Raw genomic sequence first — 24,010 nt, 5'->3', positions numbered from 1 at the left:
AGAGAAGGTCGAAGTTTTTCATCTTGCATTCCTCTGGGCACCTTTCAGAGCCAAAAGTGGCCGGTTTCGGCCTTTCCTTGTTAACTTCAAAAGGACACTGGCTTTCAGTAAGGCATCAGGGGAAGGAAAACAGTATGGGTTGGTGAAATAATTCGAGCGAAGCTACAAGGTAATTAATAAACTGTGACACAGTGGATTGAAAGTGGCACACAACAAATTCATTTGTTCTTTCTCCTCCTAGTCATTTAAATTAGATACACTTACCGGCTGGAGAAATGATGATCAAAACCGAAGGTAACTCCTCCCCAATTAAAGGGTGCTGCCATTTTAAGGCAATCAAAATTGAAAACTGACCCTTCTTGTGATTAGTTTGTAAAGCAATTTTCATCGAATATGAACATACAATAATTAGTAATGGCTAAGTGGTTAATTATCAGAATTATTATGGCTGTAATTGTAATATAACAAATAAAGCAGATGGGATTTATTGCCATTTTTATGTAATATAATACATGAGCACAATGTGTATTTCTGGCACATCCAATGTCTGCATCCATCAGTTCATGAGGGAGCATCCATAATTTCTACTTCACTTACAACGAGGCGCCTACTATATTCAGCAACCATATTGAAAGCTGAGGAAACAGTTCTTAAGGATGATTGAGACGGGGTTGAGACAGTAAGTCTGTTAATACACGAGAGTGGATTGCAACCATATCATTAACAACTAAGTGAATTTTCTGACTCATGCTCTAAGGTCATCACATCTGGAAAGGAATCATACATTCAGCCCAAAAGTCTGAAAATATATACCAAAGCAGATTGAGGTTTATACCCAATCTTGTTCATCATTGAAAGCTGAAGAGCAACTGTGGAAATAGAAGATGCATTTACAACTCCTTCAATCTGTAACTCACTGAAAGGAAGGCAACAACTTTGGGCTTCTCCCAAATGACAGTCGACTGCCTGTGATAATGATCGTAGCAAATTGATTTGGTGGATTGGATATCCTCATGAGGAAGTCTCATCTTTCCAGGCACTTTCTAACCATGTTATAGTCAGTCATCTAAATTGAAGGTCGAGGACATAACATGGGGCATCAAAAAGCGGGAGAAGAGTGAGTGGGATGAAATGTGCTGATTAGGTGAAACCAAATTTATAAAGTTAAAAATCACACAACACCAGGTTATAGGCCAACAGGTTTATTTACAAGCACTAGCTTTCGGAGTGCTGCTCCTTCATCAGGTGGTTGTGGCTTATACTTCACAACCACCTGATGAAGGGGCAGCGCGCAGAAAGCTAGTGCTTGTAAATAAACCTGTTGGACTATAACCTGGTGTTGTATGATTTTTAACTTTGGATACTCTAGTCCAACACTGACATCTCCAAACCAAATTTATAATATTGCAGAAGAAATGCCAGGCAGAAAGAGATTCTGAAACCCAGGAACAAAGTTAGAGAGATGTATAGCTCAGGGGTTCAATATGGTGAGGATGATTCCTTTCCTAATGAGTTAGCACCCTTTACAATGAAGGCTTATCCTGCCCTTTAACCAATATTTTGCTCATTGTGTGCAAGTCTTGGTTGCATCATTTGGGATAGCAAGGAAACCAAAACTGCATTGATGGCGAGGGTCACCATCAGTTCAATATACCATCAAAAGTATCAAAGATGGAGGATCAGTGGCCATCAGTGGTCGCTGAGGGCCAGAGTAGCCCCCAGGTTCATAGAGGAACAAACCTCGGGGTGGGAGTGTGTGGAAGGAGTTAAAAGGAATGAGAAAACAAGAAGTAAGATCACAAAGTATCAACCTTAATTCAGCTCAACATGTTCCAAGGAACAAATGATTCATTGCTTGTCAGTACAAAGCTTAAATAGTGATTTTAAAGGAAGGGACAAAGTCAAAGTTTTTCATCTTGTATTCCTCTGAACTGCAAGGAAACCAACTTTAGAAAGGAAAGAACAATTTCTGCAGCATGAGAAGAGAATGCTGATTAGTTGCATTTTGGTTAGCTTGGAAAAACACCAGGAACTAATCTGTCTCTTTACTGATTACATTTAAAAAAAAACTTTGATCCTGATGAACACAAAGCTTCAACATCACGTCTCTTTTTAAGCAATGTATAAGTTTATATTTAAAGTTAAAAGCTTCCTTTCTTATTGCTGCCCTTCTGCTGCTGAACTCCTGACATATCCAATGATTGTCTAGATTGCCAAACACTGTCCAAAATCCTGAAACTTTGGCTCTTCCAAAACCCTACAGGTATATCCCATACCGAACCTCATTGTTCTATCATCTTATCTTCATCAGCTAACATAGTCTCAGAGGTCTCCAAAATCTTCAAGTTAAAATGTACATCTTTGTTGTTTATATTCCTCAAGCCTTCACCCTTCCTTATCTCTATCATATCCTTCACCATTGTTGTGGTTCTGTTCGCCGAGCTGGGAATTTGTGTTGCAGACATTTCGTCCCCTGTCTCTGTGACATCCTCAGTGCTTGGGAGCCTCCTGTGAAGCGCTTCTGTGATGTTTCCTCCGGCATTTATAGTGATATTATAGTGATCATTATAAATGCCGGAGGAAACATCACAGAAGCACTTCACAGGAGGCTCCCAAGCACTGAGGATGTCACCTAGACAGGGGACGAAACATCTGCAACACAAATTCCCAGCTCGGCGAACAGAACCACAACAACGAGCACCCGAGCTACAAATCTTCTCCCAAACTTTGAATATCCTTCACCCTTTCGATCTGTCCTATTCCTCAGATTTTAGCTTTTTGTGCATACTCATCTCTTTCACCCCAGCATTTTGAAATGTATAGATTTTACAGTTTGGAATTCGTTTCCTGAACTCCTTCAAATCTCTGCTGTTTCTCTCCTTCTTTAAGAGCCTCTGTAGGATCCGACCTCTGGCCAAATCTTTGGTTTTTCCTTCTAAGGGTATGTTCTTTGGTTTGATGTACATTTTTTTTCTTTCAGCTTCTGTGACCCTCATGTTTTTACTAATTTAACCATGTTCTATTAATGCAAGTTGCTAGGTAAAGTTAAGCAAAGAGAGGCAAAGTTAGAAAATGATAAAATTGAACAAGTTTATCATTGTAAGATTAATACATGATTAACAATACTCAAACATACTACATTTTAATATAAAACAATGCCAGATGGATGGAAAGACTATTTTGAAACACCATGGGTACTTTTGTAAAACTCAGCTCATTTATTGCCCTTACAGTGTTTAATATTAAATCAAAAACAGATTTAGCGTAAATGGTATATCCAAAGTCATAACCATAAGTTAAAATACAGGCCAATTCCTACTTTCAAGGAACAATTGTGACTTCTTCCTAAACGTTCATTGACTTATGCCAAGATTTGTTTATAAACAAATAGGTATTTACTTGCTATGTTTTGTTTTTAAACCCCTGAGGTTTTCTACAAATATTAGGTTTTCTTTTCCCAGAAACAAATACAACAACATTTATTTTCGAAAAACAGCGAACTTGGCTTCATCATTAAACAGTTGAGTCACGGATGGCATCCAATGTAAGCAATGCTTCATTGCTCTCTTTGTTGAACCTTCTGAAATTTTGCCACAATTTGCAAATATGTCAAGTCTTTTGAGATGCTTTAGGTCATAAATGATTTGAAATAAGCAACTGCACCCTGGATAAGCTAGCTAAAAAGAAAGTCCTTTATCTTGGTGTCTATTGGTCTTTATCCACTTCACTTCATCCCCATTGTAAACATAGCTAACACAATATTGAATTGATAAATCTGCTGGGAAGCTGAAAAGAATCAGTAATAAACCAATTAAAGCTTCACAAATTTTAATTCCAGACACAGACAAGGTCAGCTTTCCTGAGACCATATTTTGAAGCTATTTAGTGCCAAGTTGAATGGTCACTGTGCATATAACGTTCAAATGTCTTGCCCTGAACTCCATTATTTTCATTCCATGACTCAGATCCTTATCCATAACATTGCTGAGAAATATTTCTGAAGGATACAGAGAGGAAAAGGTAGCACTATAATAATTAATTCTCCCACCCCCAAGAAAATTAACTTGAATGATCTTTCCTGAAAATTAGGAATATTCAATGGGTGACCATTTGAACGTTGCACTATTTCAACTGGTTTTCCTTGCAATTATGTCAATCTTCAAATCACCATTATACATAGCAGAGGCGTATACTGAAGACAGGCTGTACCTAATCAAGGATCTTCCTTTTAAATTGGAGCACATCACACCAGTGGTCATACAAACCCATTGTTTCTTCAGGAGTGTGAAAAACCTGAAACTCAAACCTTTTCGGTGAGAGTGTGTTTGGAAGGTCTTTCACAAAAAAACAGCCTGCACTTCCAAGTGGTGAAAATTTCCATTGCTCCACAAGCATTGTTGGGTGGGATTGATGTGGTTTGTGGGCTTGGCTTCTGGGCCATATTCAACATTTTACGGTATTTCTAAATTGGCTGGGATTTCAATTTGTTGGACTATCTGAAGTAAATAGGGCAAAGGGAATGATGTTAACCTCATGTTAACCGAACACGGTATGAATGTCAAATTTGGATGTCGAAAATAGATCCCAATTGGTAGATGGGCAGTGATACCACATTCACAAGTTGGCTTTGTTGTGCTTTCTGGAATAAGATCACTGCAGGACACAGTGCAGACTCTTTCCACGCACATTGAATGATGTTTAACAACACCACAGAAATGCCAACAATGCCATTAGGATGGAATTGATCCCAACAAAGGCTACACTGGATTTATTTTTCTCTAATATCTGGCCTTTCCTCCTCAGACAACATTAACAATTAATGTGAAAGGAGCAGATGGTCTGAACTGGAGAGTCATACTTACCAAGAGTTAGAAAGGTGATGTCTGCCCGCCCCAGGAGTAAGAACCTTCGGCCAGTCAGCAGGAGATTTCAAACCATTTCTCCGATACGAAGGGCACTGGGATTAGCTGCCGTTCAGATGGGGGTGTTCTGCAGTGAGCAGAGAAATGGGCTTGCACGTGCTGGCAAGTAATACACATCAAGCAGGCCTAGTACGGCTTGCTACAAGCTAAGCTTGAAAAAAAAAGTCTTTGTGAAGTGGCACTTTGCCAAGTTATTAGAGCATCGACCTCTAACCTTTAATGAAAAAAAGACTCTTCTGATATTTTAAGCCAGGTGTCGGTTTGATCAAGATCCCCAAAACTGGGCCGATTAACATCTTCAGTTTTGTTGAAAATTTCACCAAAACGTTTTTAATTTCTTTTTTTTTAAGAAATCAAAGTTTGTGGAATTTATTAAAAATTAGCAGGCAGACACCCTTAATAACAACACATACAAAACATCAAATCCTTAACTAAACTGGGCCTGTTGTTCCTAAAACGTTGAGTCATACATTAAATAAATAATCATGCCTTATTAACACTTTATGAATGCTTTTGGATTGAAGGCAACATTCCTACATCCAATGATTGTTACATTGTTCTGTTTTTTATTTAAAATGATGCATATATTCCATCTTTCCCATTCAAATCATTGTTTGTGTTCATCTCAATAAGACGCACCATTTCCCCACCCAGGAGACAGGGTCTCTATTTCTGCTGACTGACTCAAGCATGCCTGATTTGAAATAGTTGCACACGAGTGGCTTGATTTCACTCCACAACAGCTTGCAACACTGGTTACTCTCTAACTGAGAGGCCAGGCAGGCAAGTGTCCTGACCCCTATATACAGCATTGATTGCCTTTAGCCTTCACTCTCTCACCTTATCTTCCTCTAAGGTTGTGTAAAATTATAAACTTCCCACAAGTAATGATAACTAAGTAATTCTCATAATAGTGAACTGATCATGAAAAGAAATCAACGTTTGGAATAAACCTTCACTTGGGTACTCGTGACTAAAATTCTGAACTATAACCTGACAGGAATGTCAAGGTCACTTCTCAAATACTGAGCATTTGTAGGCAATGACCCAAGAACACACATTTGATTGTTGCTTACTGAATGAATTTGATTGGCCTCTAATTACACTTACTTTGGTTCCAAACTTTGTCTCTCACCAATTTTCACCCCTTCACTCTCCTCTCCTGAAGGCATTGACTCCTGGACTCTGATTACCCCCAGCATTGTACCTTGTCCCAAGCAATGCTTATCTTTTTGGCCATGGGAGCGACAGAAGATTATTTTGCAATGAATCCCAATTCTGACCAAACAGTACTTTTATCCATTAAAGATTGAATCCATCAACGATCTAATGATGACAACTGGACAGTAATGACAAGGAGCAGGATCCCAGGGCAATGGGAGGGGCCATCTTTAGCATCTAAATACCCTAAACTGAGACAACCTCATCAGGGCTGAATAAAACTGAGAGCTTTCTGATTTAAATGGCTCAGACATTCTCAGAGTAAACACTGGAGAGGAATTTCTTCAATTGTTTTGGTCAATAATGTGGCCATTATCTTCTAGGACTCAAAGGAATGCAACAGGCAAACACATAATAAAAAAAAATCCAAGCTCAGAAAATGAGAAGATGCAACATGTCACATTTTCTTAAAATATGAAGGGATTATTTTTATACCTCCAGGTAAATAATATATTCTTGAAGTTTTCCCTGGAATGCTAGTTCCAGTTGACAAATGTTTCGCATCCTCTAGGGGAAACTGACTACCCTATTAGTGCTTGTGAGAATGATGTAGAATATAAATGGAAAGTCTTTAACAACAAGATATATAAAAAGGTGAGAAACAAATATACACAGCGTATCCAAAGTTAAAACGAGGGAGTATGATAAGAAAAAGTCTGGGTGGGAAACAAGCCATGTACAAAGAAAACAAAAGGTGTAAACAGAAATGTTTTTGTATGTTAATTACATCTAGTACTTGATGAAACACAGTTGAGTAAAAGGGTCTGTTGAAGAATCCAAGGTCAGCTGACAGGCCGATGGGTAAGGAGACTATAAACGACTATGAAAGTAGTTGGATAAGTTATGTGAACTCTCTCAAATACTACATCAGACTATTAAAAAATGCTACAGGCCAACTTAGAAAGGCATCAGTTTATATGAATGAAATGTTCAATTAATATTTGCTTTAATACATACTCAAACAGAATGCTCGACTATTCCAATTGAACCATTTCAATAAAATTAGGATAATCAAAATAGATTAACATATTCTGTTAGATCTAACAATAGCAACTTGAAAATAGATGGAAAAGTTGGCCTGGATGGTATCTCCTCAAGAAGATGGACATATCAGCTTACTTATCATGTGGGAACAGGCCCTTCGGCCCAACAAGTCCACACCGACCCTCTGCCCTACATTTATCCCTTCACCTAACACTACAGGCAATTTAGCATGGTCAGTTCACCTAGCCTGCACACTTTTTTGCACAGGGGGAAGAAACTGGAGGAAACCCACACAGACACAGGGAGAATGTGCAAACTCCACACAGACAGTTGCCTGAGGGTGGGAATTGAACCTGGGTCTCTGGCACCAAGAGGCAGCAGTGCTAACCACTGTGCCACATATGCTGTGCAGTAACTCTTTGGGGTTACAGTACAGAATGAATGGATAGAGATACGCATATTCGGGACAGCCAATATGACTTTTTAAGAGGAGGTTATATCATAAGGAAACTAATGGTATTTTTTGAAGGAGTTAAGAAAATAGTTGATGAGGGAAGTCAAGTAATCACTGCTGACTCCCAAAAAGCTTTCGATAATGTATCACACACAGGGATCCTTTACAAGATCAAAGCCTCTGGAGTTTGTATTATTTGTTGAACTAGATTAAGAACCTGCTGGAAGAACACAGGCAAAAAGCAGTTATAGATGGATTTGGATTTATTTGGATCATTAAGAGGAAGAGCTCACCCAGAGGAGTCATGTCAATGTCAAAATCTTGAAAAATACCTTAAGGATAACAGAAGTGTTGGCACTATTTTCTAGATGATAGTTGAGATGAATATAGCTTTTCTCAGCTATGTCTACTTTGTGCCATTCTAAACTGTCCTGAATCAATAGTAGGATTACAGTATCTTGATGAGGTACAACTGAAAAATCAACTGTTTATCGAAATTCTGAATTTAATACAATGTGTTGTCCATTGTTAGACTTTCCCTGTTGCCCAGGTAACCAGCCAATTAAGTAAAATTGGAAAAGATGGAATATGAATGTATGATGCTCAGATTCAGTCAATATATCCTTAGATAGCTATTTGAGTTTGAAGCCACAGAATGGTGGAAGAAGGCCATTCAGCCTGCACAGGTTTTAGTTGATAGTTCCAATCTCCTGCCTTGTCCGACAACCTTAAACATCATTTCTATCCTTATAAACATCCAAAATCCTTCTGAATGCCTCTATTGAATCTGCTTCCACCATACTTCCAGGCAGTACATTCCAAATTCCACTCACTATCCGAAAAAGTTTCTTTTTTTCTCATGTCGGCCTTGCTTCATTTGCATACCATCTCATTCTTGTTTCATTTAGGAATGCAAATGGATTCTCCCTGTCAACTCTATCCAGTCTGCTCAGGATCTTGAAATGCATTTAATAAATCCGAGAAAAGGATTCATTCAGCACTCCCAATGCACCCAGTACTCAAAAAGGTGAGTGGGCTAGAAACTGGGTCTGTAAATGTGTCTCTGACCCATACTCACTTTGAGCATGGTTATTTGATGGGGGTATATGGTCGCTATGTTTAAAGAAAAGTAACTTGCATTCGCAAAGTGCCATTCATGACCTCAGAATTTCCTAAAGCACTTTGCAGCCAAGTAAGTGCGCCGTTGTTGTAATATCGAGAAACTCAGCAGACCAGCTACACACAAACAACAACGGGATGACAACGAGACAATCTGTTTTAGTTTGTGACGATGGTCGAGGGAACAACATTGGCTGCAGGGCACCAAGAGGAACCTCTTCAGAGGAGACAGATGGTGTTTAAATTTAATGTCTCAGCTCAAAGACTACCATCCAGCAAAAAAGTTCAAGGTAATTTTCTCTGGATTTGATACATTATCTAAAGAGACCATTGCTAACTTTTAACCAGTTCTTCTAATCCCTCAGTAGTTAGGTCCAGAATACCACAGATAAATGACTGTTGGGTCAGAAATTTGATTTGATGATTCATTGGTTCCAAACAAATGCAAATGTGTTTTAAAATATAACAATAAATCCCATCAACCAAATATATTTTCAGGTTTTGAAGGTAAATATCATATATACTTGAGTAATAATCAAAATTTTTTGATGACATTTTAAGATTAAATTTATGGAGTTGACTATTACATGAATACTATTTTTGAGGGGCTGAAATTCAAACCCGTCAGGTTCCACCAGCAGCTCTCACTGTAATGTTGCAGCAAGAACAGTGTATGTTCAGGGACACACACGCCCAGGTTATTAGATTAGATTACTTACAGTGTGGAAACAGGCCCTTCGGCCCAACAAGTCCACACCGCCCCGCCGAAGCGCAACCCACCCATACCCCTACATTTACCCCTTACCTCACACTACGGGCAATTTAGCATGGCCAATTCACCTGACCTGCACATCTTTGGACTGTGGGAGGAAACCGGAGCACCCAGAAGAAACCCACGCAGACACGGGGAGAATGTGCAAACTCCACACAGACAGTCGCCCAAGGCTGGAATCGGACCTGGGACCCTGGCGCTGTGAGGCAACAGTGCTAACCACTGAGCCACCATGCCGCCCTAATGGATTGGGCCAGGCTGCATCTTTGAACTCTTTGCTCACTCTCACTCATTCTCAACATCCCTGCCTTGCACACTTTGCCCCTCAGCCAGAGATATCAGGCTCACGTTAACACTGCCAGTTAACACAGCCACAAAGCCAGGAAGCTTGTCATGGTCATCAGGAGTCCTCACTCAAGTCAAGGGAGATTGTCTTCACTGGTGGAGTAAGTCTAGGGCAGCCTCCAACAGCAGTCTGATACCTGAGAGGCAGGACGCTCTCCTCATAAGAGATCAGGAATCAAATGCGAGGCTGCTCACCACCCGCGTTGACTCTTTCTGCCCTACTGTGGGCTGTTTCCCTCCTGGAATGAGAGGGGAGAAGGGAATATGGGAGATGAAGATGGGGAGCACAAGTATTACATTTGGTACAGTGAGGTGGTATTCTGATCGAGTGAGTAGGACAGCAGTGAGCATGCATGGTGAGTGGTGGTGGAGGCTGGGCTGGGAATCACTGAGTGAGGAAGGATGTTGCAGGCAATAGTAAGATAGTGATAGAGTTTGAGCCCTGCTGAGAGGTAGATAGGATAGCAGAGACTCAGAGAGTGAGTGTGAGGTAGCAAACAAAAGATGGTGGCATTAATGCCGATGGAGAGGATAAAGACATTGACCTTATTCTGGGCATTTCTCCGGGCCGAGGTTTCTTTAACCAGGCTGGCATGGTCTGGTCCATGTCCTCCAATGCTAATTGTGGGGTAAGAGGAAGACCGTCCCTTGTACAACCTCATCCTGCAGGATCTCCAGAGTGGTGCCCACAGAGTGGAGCACCAATATCAACCATCTGCCACTCCTGACTGACAGTCCCTGTCTGGGTACACAATGGGCTTTTGAAGATGGCACAGGTGCAAGGGATACTGGTGAATTCCATGATATTTGCTGAGTGATGGGTTGTTCTGGGGAGTGGTACCTGGTACGGTCTGCTGCAAACCAGATGCCAGCAGTGCCATAGGGGCATGGTGGGCAATGAATCAGATGGGTTTGATAAGATACAGCAAGAAAACGCACTGGGCCTTGTGATAGTGCAAGCTACTCCACTCAACTCAATGCAACTCACACTTAACTGGAAAAAGGTTGAGCACATAGCTTTCTAAGTCCCTAACTACTGCAACATCCCCCAGTGGCTGTCTTTACAGCAGACATATGCCAGAAGAATAATGGAGTTTCAAGCTCCAGAGTACAATCTCAAATTTCATTCAACTGCTCACCATCTATAGTTTTCTTGCAATAATTGTTTGTACCTAATTCTGTTAAAAGATACTCAATACCCAATATAATGATTGTTACAAGGTCAGCCAGGTGGAGCTCTGAGTATGAGTTCCCTGAATGGGGCTCTTCATCTGGTCCAATCAGGGAGCCCTGGCTGACTGAGATAAACAGGAGTGTCAGAGGTTCTGAAAACAACAAATGCTGGAGATCACAGTGGGTCAGGCAGCATCAACAGAGAGAGAGAGCAAGCTAACATTTCAAGTCTAGGTGACTCTTCATCAGAGGTTCTGTTCACTCGGAGGGAGCTGAATCAATGTCAAGGATTCTCTCCGTGTAAATAAAGGGTGACTTGTTGATGGGATACCAGCCTCCATGGAGTTATTTCACCTGGAGACTAAAGGTAACAAGGTACAATGGTATCTGAAACAAATTCATTAACTGCATTAAAATATAAGGGGCGGCACGGTCACTCAGTGGACAGCACTGCTGTCTCACAGTGCTAGGGAACTGGGTTCGACTCCTGCCTCGGGTAATTGTGCGGAGTTTGCACATTCTCCCCGTGTCTGTGTGGGTTTCCTCCGGGTGCTCTGGTTTCCTCCCACAGTCCAAAGATGTGCAGGTCAGGTGAATTGGCCATGCTAAATTGCCCGCAGTGTTAAGTGCATTAGTCGGAGTAAATGGGTCTGGGTGGGTTACTCTTCGGAGAGTCGGTGTGGACTTGTTGGGCTGAAGGACCTGATCCTATACTATAGGGAATCTAATCTAATAATGCAGTCAGCCAGAAGCTAGGAAGATTTTTGTGATGCATGGTTGACTGAGAGAAAGCTCTAATGAGAAAATCTAGCCCTGGTATTTGCATAAAAGAATTTAACTTCTACTGTACAATATTAACTCAGCTTAGGGGGTTCATGCATTGTAAATCACTGTCAAATGTTCAGTATATGGTCTGTTCAGTATATTTGTCTGATCTCAATGGGTGCTACAATGGACTTGTGTGCTTCTGAGCTGGAATAGTGAAAAATCATAATGTGCTCTGTTCCTGTTAGAGACCCCAGTTACAGTGTCCACCTGGACATTATGGTTATAAATAGAATTGTGCAGCAACCATGGTAGAAGCATCTGCTGATGTTTGCATAAATGAAGAATGAGCATATGAGTGAAATACCAGAGTTTTGCTGAAGCTCATTGGTGTGTATTCCAGTGGGAGTTAACATCTTCAAGACGAAAATTGATCGATTAAAAACCATCATGGGAGCAGCTTGATTGGGATTTTGTGCTTGCCTGTGAATTATTTGACTCTGCAAATCACTCAAACTGATTCAGAAGAATGTTAGCAATAGTGATGATTTCTTCCGGTCATAGCTAGGACCACAATCCCGGATTCTGGTCAAAAGTGCTTTAGCAAAGCTCTGACCATTGAAGTGAACAGAGGCAGTGTGAGGCACGTAGGCCAGGCTTATTATGTACATAATTCGACAAACTAATAATTGGTGATGGAAAGGTTACGTTTGAGGTCAGAGCTTTCGGGGCAGAATGGTCATCAGCCCACAAAGCTATGGGTAGCTCATTAAGAATATTTTGTGGCCTGTTATCTGAGGCCAGCTATAACTTTGGCCTATTGTTCTGCACCCACATGGTACGGGGAGCATGGTAGCTGTCTGGAGAGAACCTTCCATTGACAGATTGGACTCCAGCTCACCAGAAATCTTTTCAAGGCCCTGTCCCCTGCCAAGTTGGTCACAACAGCTGTTTCCCCTTCAGAACAGTGGCACAGCAGTTGAGGCCAATGTAATTTCTGGTTTTGAGAGTGGGATTGCTGTCTCTCCCTTACCTCCAATAATGGTTTATTTCATGTTGGATCAGCCCTCTAGTTTTGGGAGCACTCTTGATCGGTAGACGATAGTGTCCTCTGGCTATTCAATAGCCCATCAATTCGGTGCCTCCATCAAACAGAGTGTGGGGTCAGACATCACACTTGACCCCCAGTGTCAGGGTCTCAAACTAAGGTATAAAATGTTTCTCAAGTCCCCATAGGGAGCTAAAATTAATTTTAAATTTAAGTTCCTTTCTTGCAAAAGATTTAGGAGGTAGGAAGCACATTCCGACTGTAGTTCCTGAAACATTTCCCTTTCTGTCAAGGTTATTGAATCAGTTAATACAACTGTATAATTGAATAATAAATTTACATGAATAAGACCAAGCAATACAACGACACCTTGTATTTTATAGTACCTATAACATAATTAACCATTTCAACATGTTTCTCAGGAGAATTATAAAGCAAACCTTGGTACTGAGCCACGCATTAGGATAGGTGGCAAAAACGTTGATTAAAAAAACATTTACTGATGAACATTTTAAAGGGCAAGAGAGGGGTAGGAGGTAGAGGAGTGTAGGGAAGGAATTCCAGAGCTTAGTTGAGCAGTAGAGTGATTAATATCAGGATGGCTATCAGTAAAATATCTCAGAGCATTATAGAGATAGAGAGGTGAGAGGTGGAAAGTTTAAGGGGGATACAAGTGGCAAGTACTTCACACGGAGGGTGGTGGGCATTTGGAACACCTTGCTAGCAGAGGTGGTAGAGGCAGGCACGGTAGATTCATTTAAGATGTGTCTGGGTCAATGCATGAGTAGGTGGGGAGTAGAGGGATACAGATGCTTAGGAATCGACCGACAGGTTTAGACAGTAGATTTGGATCGGCTCAGGCTTGGAGGGCTGAAGGGCCTGTTCCTGGGCTGTAACTTTTGTTTGTTCTTTGTACGTTGGATTACTGTACTGATCTCAGAAAAGGACTATATTTGTAAGGCAGCTAGACGACATTACAATATGACATTGTAATACAAGCTATCTCCATCTTACACTCTGTACAACAGTCATACAGTAAGCCATCACTCAGCTAGTTAATTAAGGAAGCAGTCAATTAACCAATCAGCTGTATATTAAATGTCATAACAATACAAATGAACATAGCAAACAGATTTGAGGTGGAAGGCTGAAATGTTATATCAACCTTCATAGTTAGTCATTAATAAACTTCCAAAACTCTGTTTCAGTAAGAATCTGAATCTCCATGGTGTATATCATGTGGGTTAACAGACAGCGAATCACATCACATCATAAAGGCAGCAAGAAGACATTGAAAGCCAGCTGCAGCAAGTTTGTACCAAAGGCTGTAGAGGTGATAGCCGCAATGGCAATTGTAGACTGTTATTTTCTTTCCAGTCACTCATCATCTGTCAAGTTCAGAGCTGATGTTTACACTTTCACAGTGAAGACTAAAGGTTATAACCTGTACTGAACTATAATGGAGGAAGAATATGCCCTCTCTTGCTCGCTTTTAACAAGAAAAAAGGGAGACTGTTCAATTTAAAGATAAAGCAATTGACGAGATGTCCAGGATAGCTCTGATTTGGTAAACAGCTACACAGTAAGAATGAAAAGGAAGCATCTGAATATGGACCCTCACTCCAATCACACACTGTCAGAATTTCAATTCTTCAAATAAAGAATAAATGACCAATGAAGTAAACAATAGATTTTTTTTTTGTAAAAACATTACAGTAGAACTTCTTATCCCTTTGGGAAAAACAGGATTGAAAAAGAATAGAATCTTCCAATTGTTTTAATGATGACCATAAAAGTCCTACCTAAATTTTTCGATTTCTCAAAGATCCACTTAAAGTCTGAGTCAACTTGGGGAACCACAGGCTGGAGTTCAGGTCGTACTATTAGCTGTCATGTGAAAAGATCAATGAATTTGTTGATAGATATTGAAGCACAAGTATGGACTGTGATTTCATCAAGGCTGAGTAAGGAGGAGCCACCCGAGCAACAACATCAAAGATGGTTGCACATTCCCATGCATGGCTTGCATTAATCTCAATGAAGTCCAAGAGGTATCTGCAATGTTGCAGCTTGCAGATTCCAGTCAGACAAGACAAACCACATGGACATGATCAGAAAGACTAAAGAAGTTGACACGAAATATACTGTATGCCAAAGTGGACACAAGTGCCTGTTCAAATATTATCCTTTCATGCATCTTGCCTGAGATGTAATCAGGAAATTGACACAATTTGGTGTAGCCCACATAGTCTTTGCACTGGACTATCCTGATAAATGTCAATACAACGACAGAGAATGGACACTTGCAACTCTTTGCATAATTGATATTGCAGGACCGTCTAAAAGCAAACAGACTTATACACTTAGTGGTGGGGCCCTGGGTAGCATTATAGAACAGAGAGGTTGAGGGGTTCATGTATATAATCCTTTGAAATTTGCATCATGGAGAGACCAGTTGGTGAAGAAGGCGAGTGGCATGCTTGCCTTATTGTTCCCTCCTTTGAGTATAGGAGTTGGGAAGTCATACTGAGATTGGACAGGACATTAAGGCCTCTTTTGGAATGCTGTGTGTAGTTCTGGTCAGCCTGTTATAGGCAGGATATTATTAAATTGGGGAGGGTTCAGAAAAGACTGACCAGACTGTTGCTGGAAATGGAGGGTTTGAGTTATAAAAATAGGTTGGCACTTTTTTCACTAGAGCATAGGAGGTTGAGGGGTGAACTTATAGAGGTTTATAAAATCATGAGGGGCATAGATAAGGTAAATAGCAAAAGCCATTTCTCTTGGGTGGGAGAGTTAAAATAAGAGGCCATATTTTTGAGGTGAGGAGAAAGGTTTTTATGAAAGGACATGAGGGGCAATTCTTTGGTGGTTCATGTGTGGATGAACTGTCAGAGGAAGTGGTAGATGTTATAAAATTTAAAGGACATTTAGATAAGTTCATGAATACGAAAGGTTTGGAGGTATATAGGTTAAATACAGGCAAGTGTGACTAGTTTTGTTTGAGATAATGGCCAGTGTGGACTGGTTGAACTGAAAGGTCTGTTTCCATGCTGTATGACTCTATAAGTTTATCATTGGTTGATGTGCATGCTATCAATGTACCATTACAATCTTTGAGATAACAATCGTTTTTTTCAATTCCAATACCAAAGGTTCCAGATGGTGACATCAAGTCAACATAACCTAACAAGCCTTTACCCAGACAATATTGGCAACTTGAAGGCATTGCGATACTGCATCTGCCCAACCCAGCACTCAGATTCAGGAGAAATTCAAACTGGAACCAGACTCCATGGTATAAAACAACACTCTTTCCAAAGTTGAACACTGTCACCAATGAAGAGTAACATCCATCCTGCGTCCATCCTGATCAGCCCCTTTGCCAATGGTATGACAACTGTGAAAGTTTTGCTTTTCTTTGACACACTGCTCCTCCCTCTTCCATCTTATTCTTGGCATCTTAAATCCCCCTCTCAGTGGTCTAGGTGTTGACCGAACCCTGATGAGAAGACCCGGTTAGATTTATGAATCAAGTCTGGTGATATGTAATTCAGTTACAGGCAGGAGAGGTGTCCTGTTTGATGGCTACAGTGAACACAATCAGGGAGAATCTATTTCTCCTCAGAATGTTTTCAGTTGTACAATCCACAGCCAGCTCCTGATCCCAATGAGCGAGCTGACACAGGGAATGATTTGAGAAATAGCCAATTAAATAGGCCACCTCGACATTTAACATCCAGTCCAGGGTGGTGAACTGGTTCCTGAGATGGGCATCTCAGCTGGCCTTGCCCCCTGGCAAGTTTGCCAGTGAGTACACTCCTGAAGCAGTGGTAGGGGAAGACAGCTACAACTCCTGTCCATGGAGTTCATAGGAATTTGCTGTCCAGATGATTGGAGACAATCTGTCTCCGCATGATCGTCACGCACTGGCAAGGCTGGATGATGGAAAGTCCATGTACAGTCAAAGGAAAATGTATATCGCTCTCAACTTCAGGTCTTTCTGCACTACTTCCAAAAATTGGATTGGTTTCAAATCTCACTTTAGTTTTAATTGAAAAATAAACTGGCTTGATATAAGCTCACCAGTGGGATAACAAAATTTCAGTCCAGTGTCAAAGAAATCACTGAATATTTTCAAAGTCCTTCGGTTGTCTAATTGATACAGCAGGGCTGCTCACTTCCGATGATAAAATGATGAAAAGCTCTTTGAAATAGTGAGGCTGGAGCTCAGAGATGGATGGCATTACATCGAGAAGCTTTGAAAAATCACACCAATCAGTCAGCAAAAGACAGACAGCCTTTGCTGAAGTTGTCATGTGGACAGATGATTCACCTGGATAGCCATGCTTACCCTCTTCACTCATTGTCTCATCACTCACTTTCCAGGGCGAGAAAATAACCTGTGTGTCAGCTACTGTGCCTTCAACACAACAAATTCATTTTTCTCTTCCATCTTACAGCCAGAAGAAATCTGAAACAGTGGCACTCAGCCTTAATACAATACAGCACGTTGGCACAGTGGTTAGCACTGCTGCCTTACAGCGCCAGAGATCCGGGTTCAATTCCCGCCTCAGGTGACTCTCTGTGTGGAGTTTGCACGTTCTCCCCGTGTCTGCGTGGGTTTCCTCCGGTTCCCTCCCACAGTCCAAAAATATGTAGATTAAGTGAATTGGCCATGCTAAATTGCCTCTAGTGTTAGGTGAAGGGGTAAATGTAGGGGAATGGGTCTGGGTGGGTTGCGCTTCGGCGGGTCGGTGTGGACTTGTTGGGCCGAAGGGCCTGTTTCCACACTATAAGTAATCTAATCTAAAAAACACTAAGTCCTTGAATCAAAGTGGGCACCAGCCCCTTAGTCCTGCTTTAACCAGAAGAGAGCAGGTTTGGATTGACGTTCCAATTTTTAACATTTTAATGAACTCACATAGCCATAACCTTCCCATTTTCTGGAATTTTATAGCCCCTTCTTTCATCATTTGCATAAAATCTCCTATTTTGCCTCAGCTCATGAGAGGTGTCATAGAATCCCTTCAGTGTGGAAGGAAGCCAATTGGCCCATCGAGTCCACACCATCCCTGCAAAGAACCCAGACCCACCCCTGCATCCTATCCCTGTAACTCAACATTTCCCATGCCTCTACCACCTAGCTTGCACATCTTTGGACTGTGGGAGGAATGCTGAAAATGTGTTGCTTGAAAAGCGCAGCAGGTCAGGCAGCATCCAAGGAGCAGGAGAATCGACGTTTCGGGCATGAGCCCTTCTTCAGGAAAGGCTCATGAAGAAAGGCTCATTCCTGAAGAAGGGCTGATGCCTGAAATGTCGATTCTCCTGCTCCTTGGATGCTGCCTGACCTGCTGCGCTTTTCCAGCAACACGTTTTCAGCTCTGATCTCCAGCATCTGCAGTCCTCACTTTCTCCTACTGTGGGAGGAATCCAGAGCACCCAGAGGAAACCCACACAGACACGGGCAGAATGTGTAAACTCCACACAGACAGTCGCCCGAGGCTGGAATTGAACCCCGCTGTGAGACAGTGTGTTCAGAGTGGGGCTTGAACCCATTACTAGCTACATCAGTGGTGGGAATGCTATCACTCCACCATTACTTACTTCATTCATACCAGTCCTGTAAAAAGACCCGCTCATCCATTGCTCACTGCCTCTGCTCGAAGACACAGCCGAGGTAACCTCCTAATGCATTAAAGTTTGAATCCTAAACGACATCTATAACTTTCTCTCTGATCCACCCATTACTCTAGCTTCAAAACATTCTTCAGCCTCATATCTCATCTCTGCACCCCGTTCCTTCATTTCAGGTTTTGTCTCCATTTCTCTCTTTTACTGGGTGGTAAAAACTGCAGCCACTTGGTCTTTCCTCATGAAACTCCCTCATCGTGGCCTCCTCTCATAGAATTCCTACAGTGAGGAAGCAGGTCATTCAGCCCATCGAGTCCATACTGACCCTCTGTTACAGCATCCCACACAGACCCATCCCCCTACTGTATTTCTGTAACCCTGTATTTCCCATGATTAATCCATCTAACCTGTATATCCCTGAGCACTATTGTTGATTTAGCATGGCCAGTCCATGTAACCTGAACATGTTTGGACCATTGCGAGGAAACCAGAGCACCCAGAGCAAATGCACGCAGACACGGGGAGGATGTCCACACAGACAGTCACCCAAGGATGGAATCAAACCCGGGTCCTTGGCACTGTGAGGCAGCAGTGCTAACCACTGAGCCACTGTGTCACCCTCTCACAGCCTCTTATGAAAACTCTCCAAAAATCTCTCCTTTCCATCGGGATTTACATTACTTCTCCCATTCCACGTTCACTTTGTTCTTACGCTCACATGTTAAACACCTTGGCGTTTTCTCGCCATGTAAGGGATAGATTACCCCAAAGTAGACAGAAACAGGGTGAGGTGGGACTTACAGCCAACTACATAATATCAATAGGAGCTAAAGGCTTCTTCTGCAGGAGCCTCCTTTTGGGAGATGGGGGGGTTGGTGGGTTACTGAGTGACTAACGGTCAAGCATGGGGAATATGGTATTGCTGCAACACTTCAAAGGCTGCAACGACGTCAGAAAGCAAAAAGCACATTAACTTCAAAGAACCAAGGAGACAGGGTTGTCATAACCAAACGCCAACTTCTGCAGAGTCAGGCTTAGCCAGACATATACAATCCTCCGGAAGTGTTAGATCCATCCCAGCTTTGGCGATCATTGTGCAGCATCTTGCTTGCCGTGAAATAAAGCTGGCCACTCTCTGGCTGGGAATGGATGGTCAGTGAGGGTGAAGCAAAACCAGTCGCTCCCATTTCAGTAAATGGCAGGATGGGGGAAGTCAGTTCCTAAGGGCATGAAGATGCTGTGAAGTATTTCATTTGCATTAATTGTATGAATAAAAAAAATCTTGACGAAAAGCACTAATTTATGCTCTCACCAACTCGCACTGCAGAGGGTGCTGCCCACACAATTAGGAAATTGCAATTACATCTTTAATTAGCATTCATTTTTTCAAAACCATCATTTACCTAGCTTTCCACCACTACTTTTCAGTTGTTAATTTAAAATGATGGATCCAGGATGAGATCACTACAACACACAATGTGCCTTCTCAATGCTGGGGATCTGGAGACTGATCTTGACTGGGGTTGTATGTGCAAATGCACCTACACATAAGCCAGTGCAAGCATGATGGGCCAAATGGCATCCTGTTGTACCATAATGATTCTGTGATGTAGAATCAGGTTACAGTCCTGTAACTGGCATCCAAAGAAGTAAGCTTTATCACTCAATAAGTCTGAAGGTCTTGCTGGATCAGCCATGGCAAGTGCAGGGTTATAGAGTAAGGGGCTGGGTTTGGGTAGGATGCTCTTCAGAGGGTCAGTACAGACTCAAAGGGCTGAATGGCCTCCGTCTGTACTGTAGGGTTTCTATGATTATTTGATATCCATTCCCATTACAGTCCTGACTTGGGAAGATATTACTGACCACCTATTGGTCTGAGTCAAAATCCTGGAACATCCAAATTTTACATCACTGTGGGAAATCCAACACCATGGAGACTGCAGCAAATCAAGAAGGTAGCTCATTACCACTCTCCAAAGCCAATTGCGGGCAGAAATAAATGCAGGTTTTATCAGCAACACTGATATGTCACTAACAATTTTTAAAAAAAATACATCATTCAAAGTCAGTGTTTGCAAATGAGGTTGACAGAGATGTTCTTTCATGTGTTAATGGTAACTCTGTACATCACCCACGGAATCAGGATCCAGTGTTACCTGTTGGTTATCCTGCTCATTAACAGGGCTCATGGTGACAGAATTCACAATGCTAGAGTGTTCAGTATTTGCTTTCATTGAAACCTTATGATTTGCTGGGGTTTTTTTTAAGAAAAGCATTTGCACATCTGGAATTCACAAGTCAATCATGCAAAAATATGCACAACATATTGTGCAGCAATATACTTCAACACACCTGACAATGAAATGTAAATACCATTGCAGGTACAAGAATGTTCATAGTCAAGCCTTCTCTTTGAAATCATAAATCCTACTCCTAAGGCTGGTAACATGTCTGATACTACTGTACATCATAACAAAAGCATTTCAGCACAATTAGTTCAAAAGTAGTTTCCCTCTGATACTGGACTAAATATTACAGTCAATATTTGCAACATGCCTCATATATAAAAGGTAGAACGATGTGGGAGATGGGTAGCATAAATAGCATGTAACCCAAAGGCACATAATCCTTCCTCACCCAAAGGGGACAAATCTCTAAACACTTTGAAAAGGAAACTTAATCCACACCACTTACTTCTTCTGGTCTGTCAGGAAGGGTAGGTTTAGATTAGATTCCCTACAGTGTGGAAACAGGCCCTTCGGCCCAACCAGGCCACACCGACCCTCCGAAGAGTAACCCACCCAGACCCATTTCCCTCTGACTAATGCACCTGAAACTATGGGCAATTTACCGTGGGCAATTCACCTGACCTGCACATTTTTGGACTGCGGGAGGAATCCCATGCAAATGTGGGGAGAATGTGCAAACTCCACAAAGACAGTTGCCCGAGGGTGAATCAAACCTGGGACCCTGGTGCTGTGAGGCAGCAGTGCTAACCACTGAGCCACCGTGCCACCCTCTGTTACATGTCTTGTCAAGGTTACAGACTGAAGCTGCAGAATCTTCGTGACTCTCTCTATAAGGTCATCTTCAAGGTACGTTATCCTATCGGTATGGATTTTCCTGTCAGACAGCCAAAGTTACATTTCTGTTACACCACTATCAAGAACACACAAGAACATATACATGTATGCACACACTCAGCATCTGTCTCACCAGAAGCCAAACATCTGTTTATTCCAGAAGGCCTCATTATGAATGCTTGGCATAGCTCCAAAAATAACTGTTGAACTCAGCTCAGGAGGAAACTGGGTGCAGAAATTGTAAAGGAATTCTAGCTTTCTTATATATGATTTCTCCACTGCCTACTTGTTTCTTTGGATGGGATTAAGGGGTGCTAAAGGGATTAAAATTTGTATCATGCTGTTTGGCGGCAGTCGATTGATTTTTTTTTATAAAGATCTAAGATGAGGAGTTATTTTTCAAAATTGAATTGAATTGAATTAGCTTTATTGGCACATGTACTCAGATGGGTACAATGAAAAAAGGAGTTTTTCAAAGTTGTGTTCCTTGGTGTATCAGTTTCAGGAGCATTTAAAAGACTTTACAAAGTTAGCAATGACTCACCAGGTCTGCACATGTTGGGTACTGGAAGGTGGAGATTTGGATTAAGGGCATGGAAGGGACATAAAGGTGATGGAAGGGCTATGGAGACAGATGGAGGTGGACATTGGGATGTGCAGTAGATTTGACAGAGTAGAGAGAGGGCATGAGATATGAGCATACATGGAGGGGAGAATGGAAAGAGGTAAGCGAGGGGTCAAGGACCAAGGGGCCTAATAACCATGTAGAAGATGGTTTCAATGTCTCCAAGACCAGAGACAAGCCCTTTAAGCAGTCCACCTCACCGCCTGCACACTTTTGTTGCTGCCTCGGGCTTCCCTAGTGAGGCAGTGGTCTGAAACTTGCTTACATCTAACTGAATTGAAAACATTGTGGGATTAAGAGGTTTCTGAATGGTGAAATCAGGAAATGGTCTGATTTCTGTTGCTCAACCCTTTGTTTTTATATCAATAACTGGCAAAATAACCATCATGAGCAAATTTAAGAATGAAAAGTGAACCTAATAAAAGGCAACGAGTGTGGTTTCAGAAAGTGGAAATTCTTCCAAAGTAGCTTCTTTGATATTTTACAGGAATAACACCATCATGTACAGGTAATTGACAGGTCATGCTGCGGCTGTACAGGACACTGGTAAGGCCGCTTTTGGAATACTGTGTTCAAATCTGGGTCTCAGGTTTACAATGATGTTGGCAGGATTAGAGGGCTTGCGCTATAGGGAGAGGCTGAATAGGCTGGGGCTGTTTTTCCTGGAATGTTGGAGGCTGAGAGGTGACCTTAGAGAGGTTTAGGAGATAGTGAGGATGGCAAATGCTGTTGAGTCAAAGTTGATAAAGGGTACTGCTGGAAAAAGCACAGCAGGTCAGGCAGCATCCAAGGAGCAGGAGAGTCAATGTTTCAGGCATGACCTGATGGAGGGTCAGGCCCAAAACATCATGAGGTAGGTTAGGGTAAAGGTGAAGAGGAAATGGGAAGACAACAGCTAAATCTGATGGAGTAGCCAAGGAGGTGGAGAAACAATTCGAGATATGCCACTGGACAGAATAGTGGTGAATGAAATTCAACTCAAGCAAGTGCAACGATTTCCACAACATCGGGAGAAAAAGAGGGAATTCATGAATGGAGTTAAACTGCCTAAGAAAGGCTGGAAGACATGTTGGGAGTGGCAATGCAATTTCCTCACACAGTCGTATTGTATGATTTTATGGTAGTAAACAAACATCAGGGTGAACTACATTGCTATTGCAGATCAGCACAATATAATTTCGAGACCAATCATTACTGAAACAGTGCCATGTTTTGACACCTATGTTTGGTTTGGATCATGCTGGCATTGCTGAAAATATCTGGGATTGTAACTGGGAAAGGCCAGTGAGATTATTTAATTTAATTTGATATGATTTATTATTGTTGCATGTACCTAGGTACAGTGAAAAGTTTGGTTTTGTGTGCTGTACAGCCAGATCATGCCAGACAAAGTACATTAGGGTAATAAAACAGAATGAGAAATACAGCTGCAGAGAAGGTGGGCAAAGAGGGATGTCAACATTAAATTTAAAAATTGATACGTCCATTCTGGCATCTAATAACAAGGGGGAAGAAGCTGTTCTTGAATCTGTTGGTCTGTGTATTTAAGTTTTTGTACCTTCTGGAAGAGGTTGGAAAAGATTATAACCAGGTTGGGAGGGCCTTTGATATTGATGGCTGCCTTCCCGAGGCAGTGAGAAGTGTAGATGGAGTCAATCGATGAAAGGTTGGCTTGTGTGATAGACTGGGCTATGTTCACGATTCTCTAAGCTTCTTCTGGTTCTGAGCAAAGAAGTTACCAAAATTATACCAAGTATCTGACAACTAAGGTATGAGGAAAGTTAAGAAAAACATATTCAAATTAGAGCAGACCAAGTATAGTAACAGAAAATGCTGATCAAAGCTACATGTCAGTACAACAGGCC

General features: G+C 41.7%; 1 protein-coding gene across 3 annotated transcripts in view; it reads right to left on the bottom strand.

The window, feature by feature from the left end:
- The window catches only part of ajap1 (adherens junctions associated protein 1), a 367,197-nt gene that overhangs the window by 23,236 nt on the left and 319,951 nt on the right, over positions 1-24,010 (bottom strand). For 2 of the 3 annotated variants that reach the window (XR_011962715.1, XR_011962714.1), the window contains one exon: positions 4,863-4,989. The exons of the other annotated variant lie outside the window; for it this stretch is intronic. The gene's annotated coding sequence lies outside the window, so the exon portion shown is untranslated. The remainder of the gene's footprint in view (positions 1-4,862; positions 4,990-24,010) is intronic. 3 annotated transcript variants of the gene reach the window in all.

Source organism: Chiloscyllium punctatum, chromosome 16 (genome assembly GCF_047496795.1).
Source record: "Chiloscyllium punctatum isolate Juve2018m chromosome 16, sChiPun1.3, whole genome shotgun sequence".
Lineage (NCBI taxonomy): Eukaryota > Metazoa > Chordata > Chondrichthyes > Orectolobiformes > Hemiscylliidae > Chiloscyllium > Chiloscyllium punctatum.
Note: the sequence above shows the minus strand (reverse complement) of the source record. Positions and strands in the feature narration are given on the sequence as shown.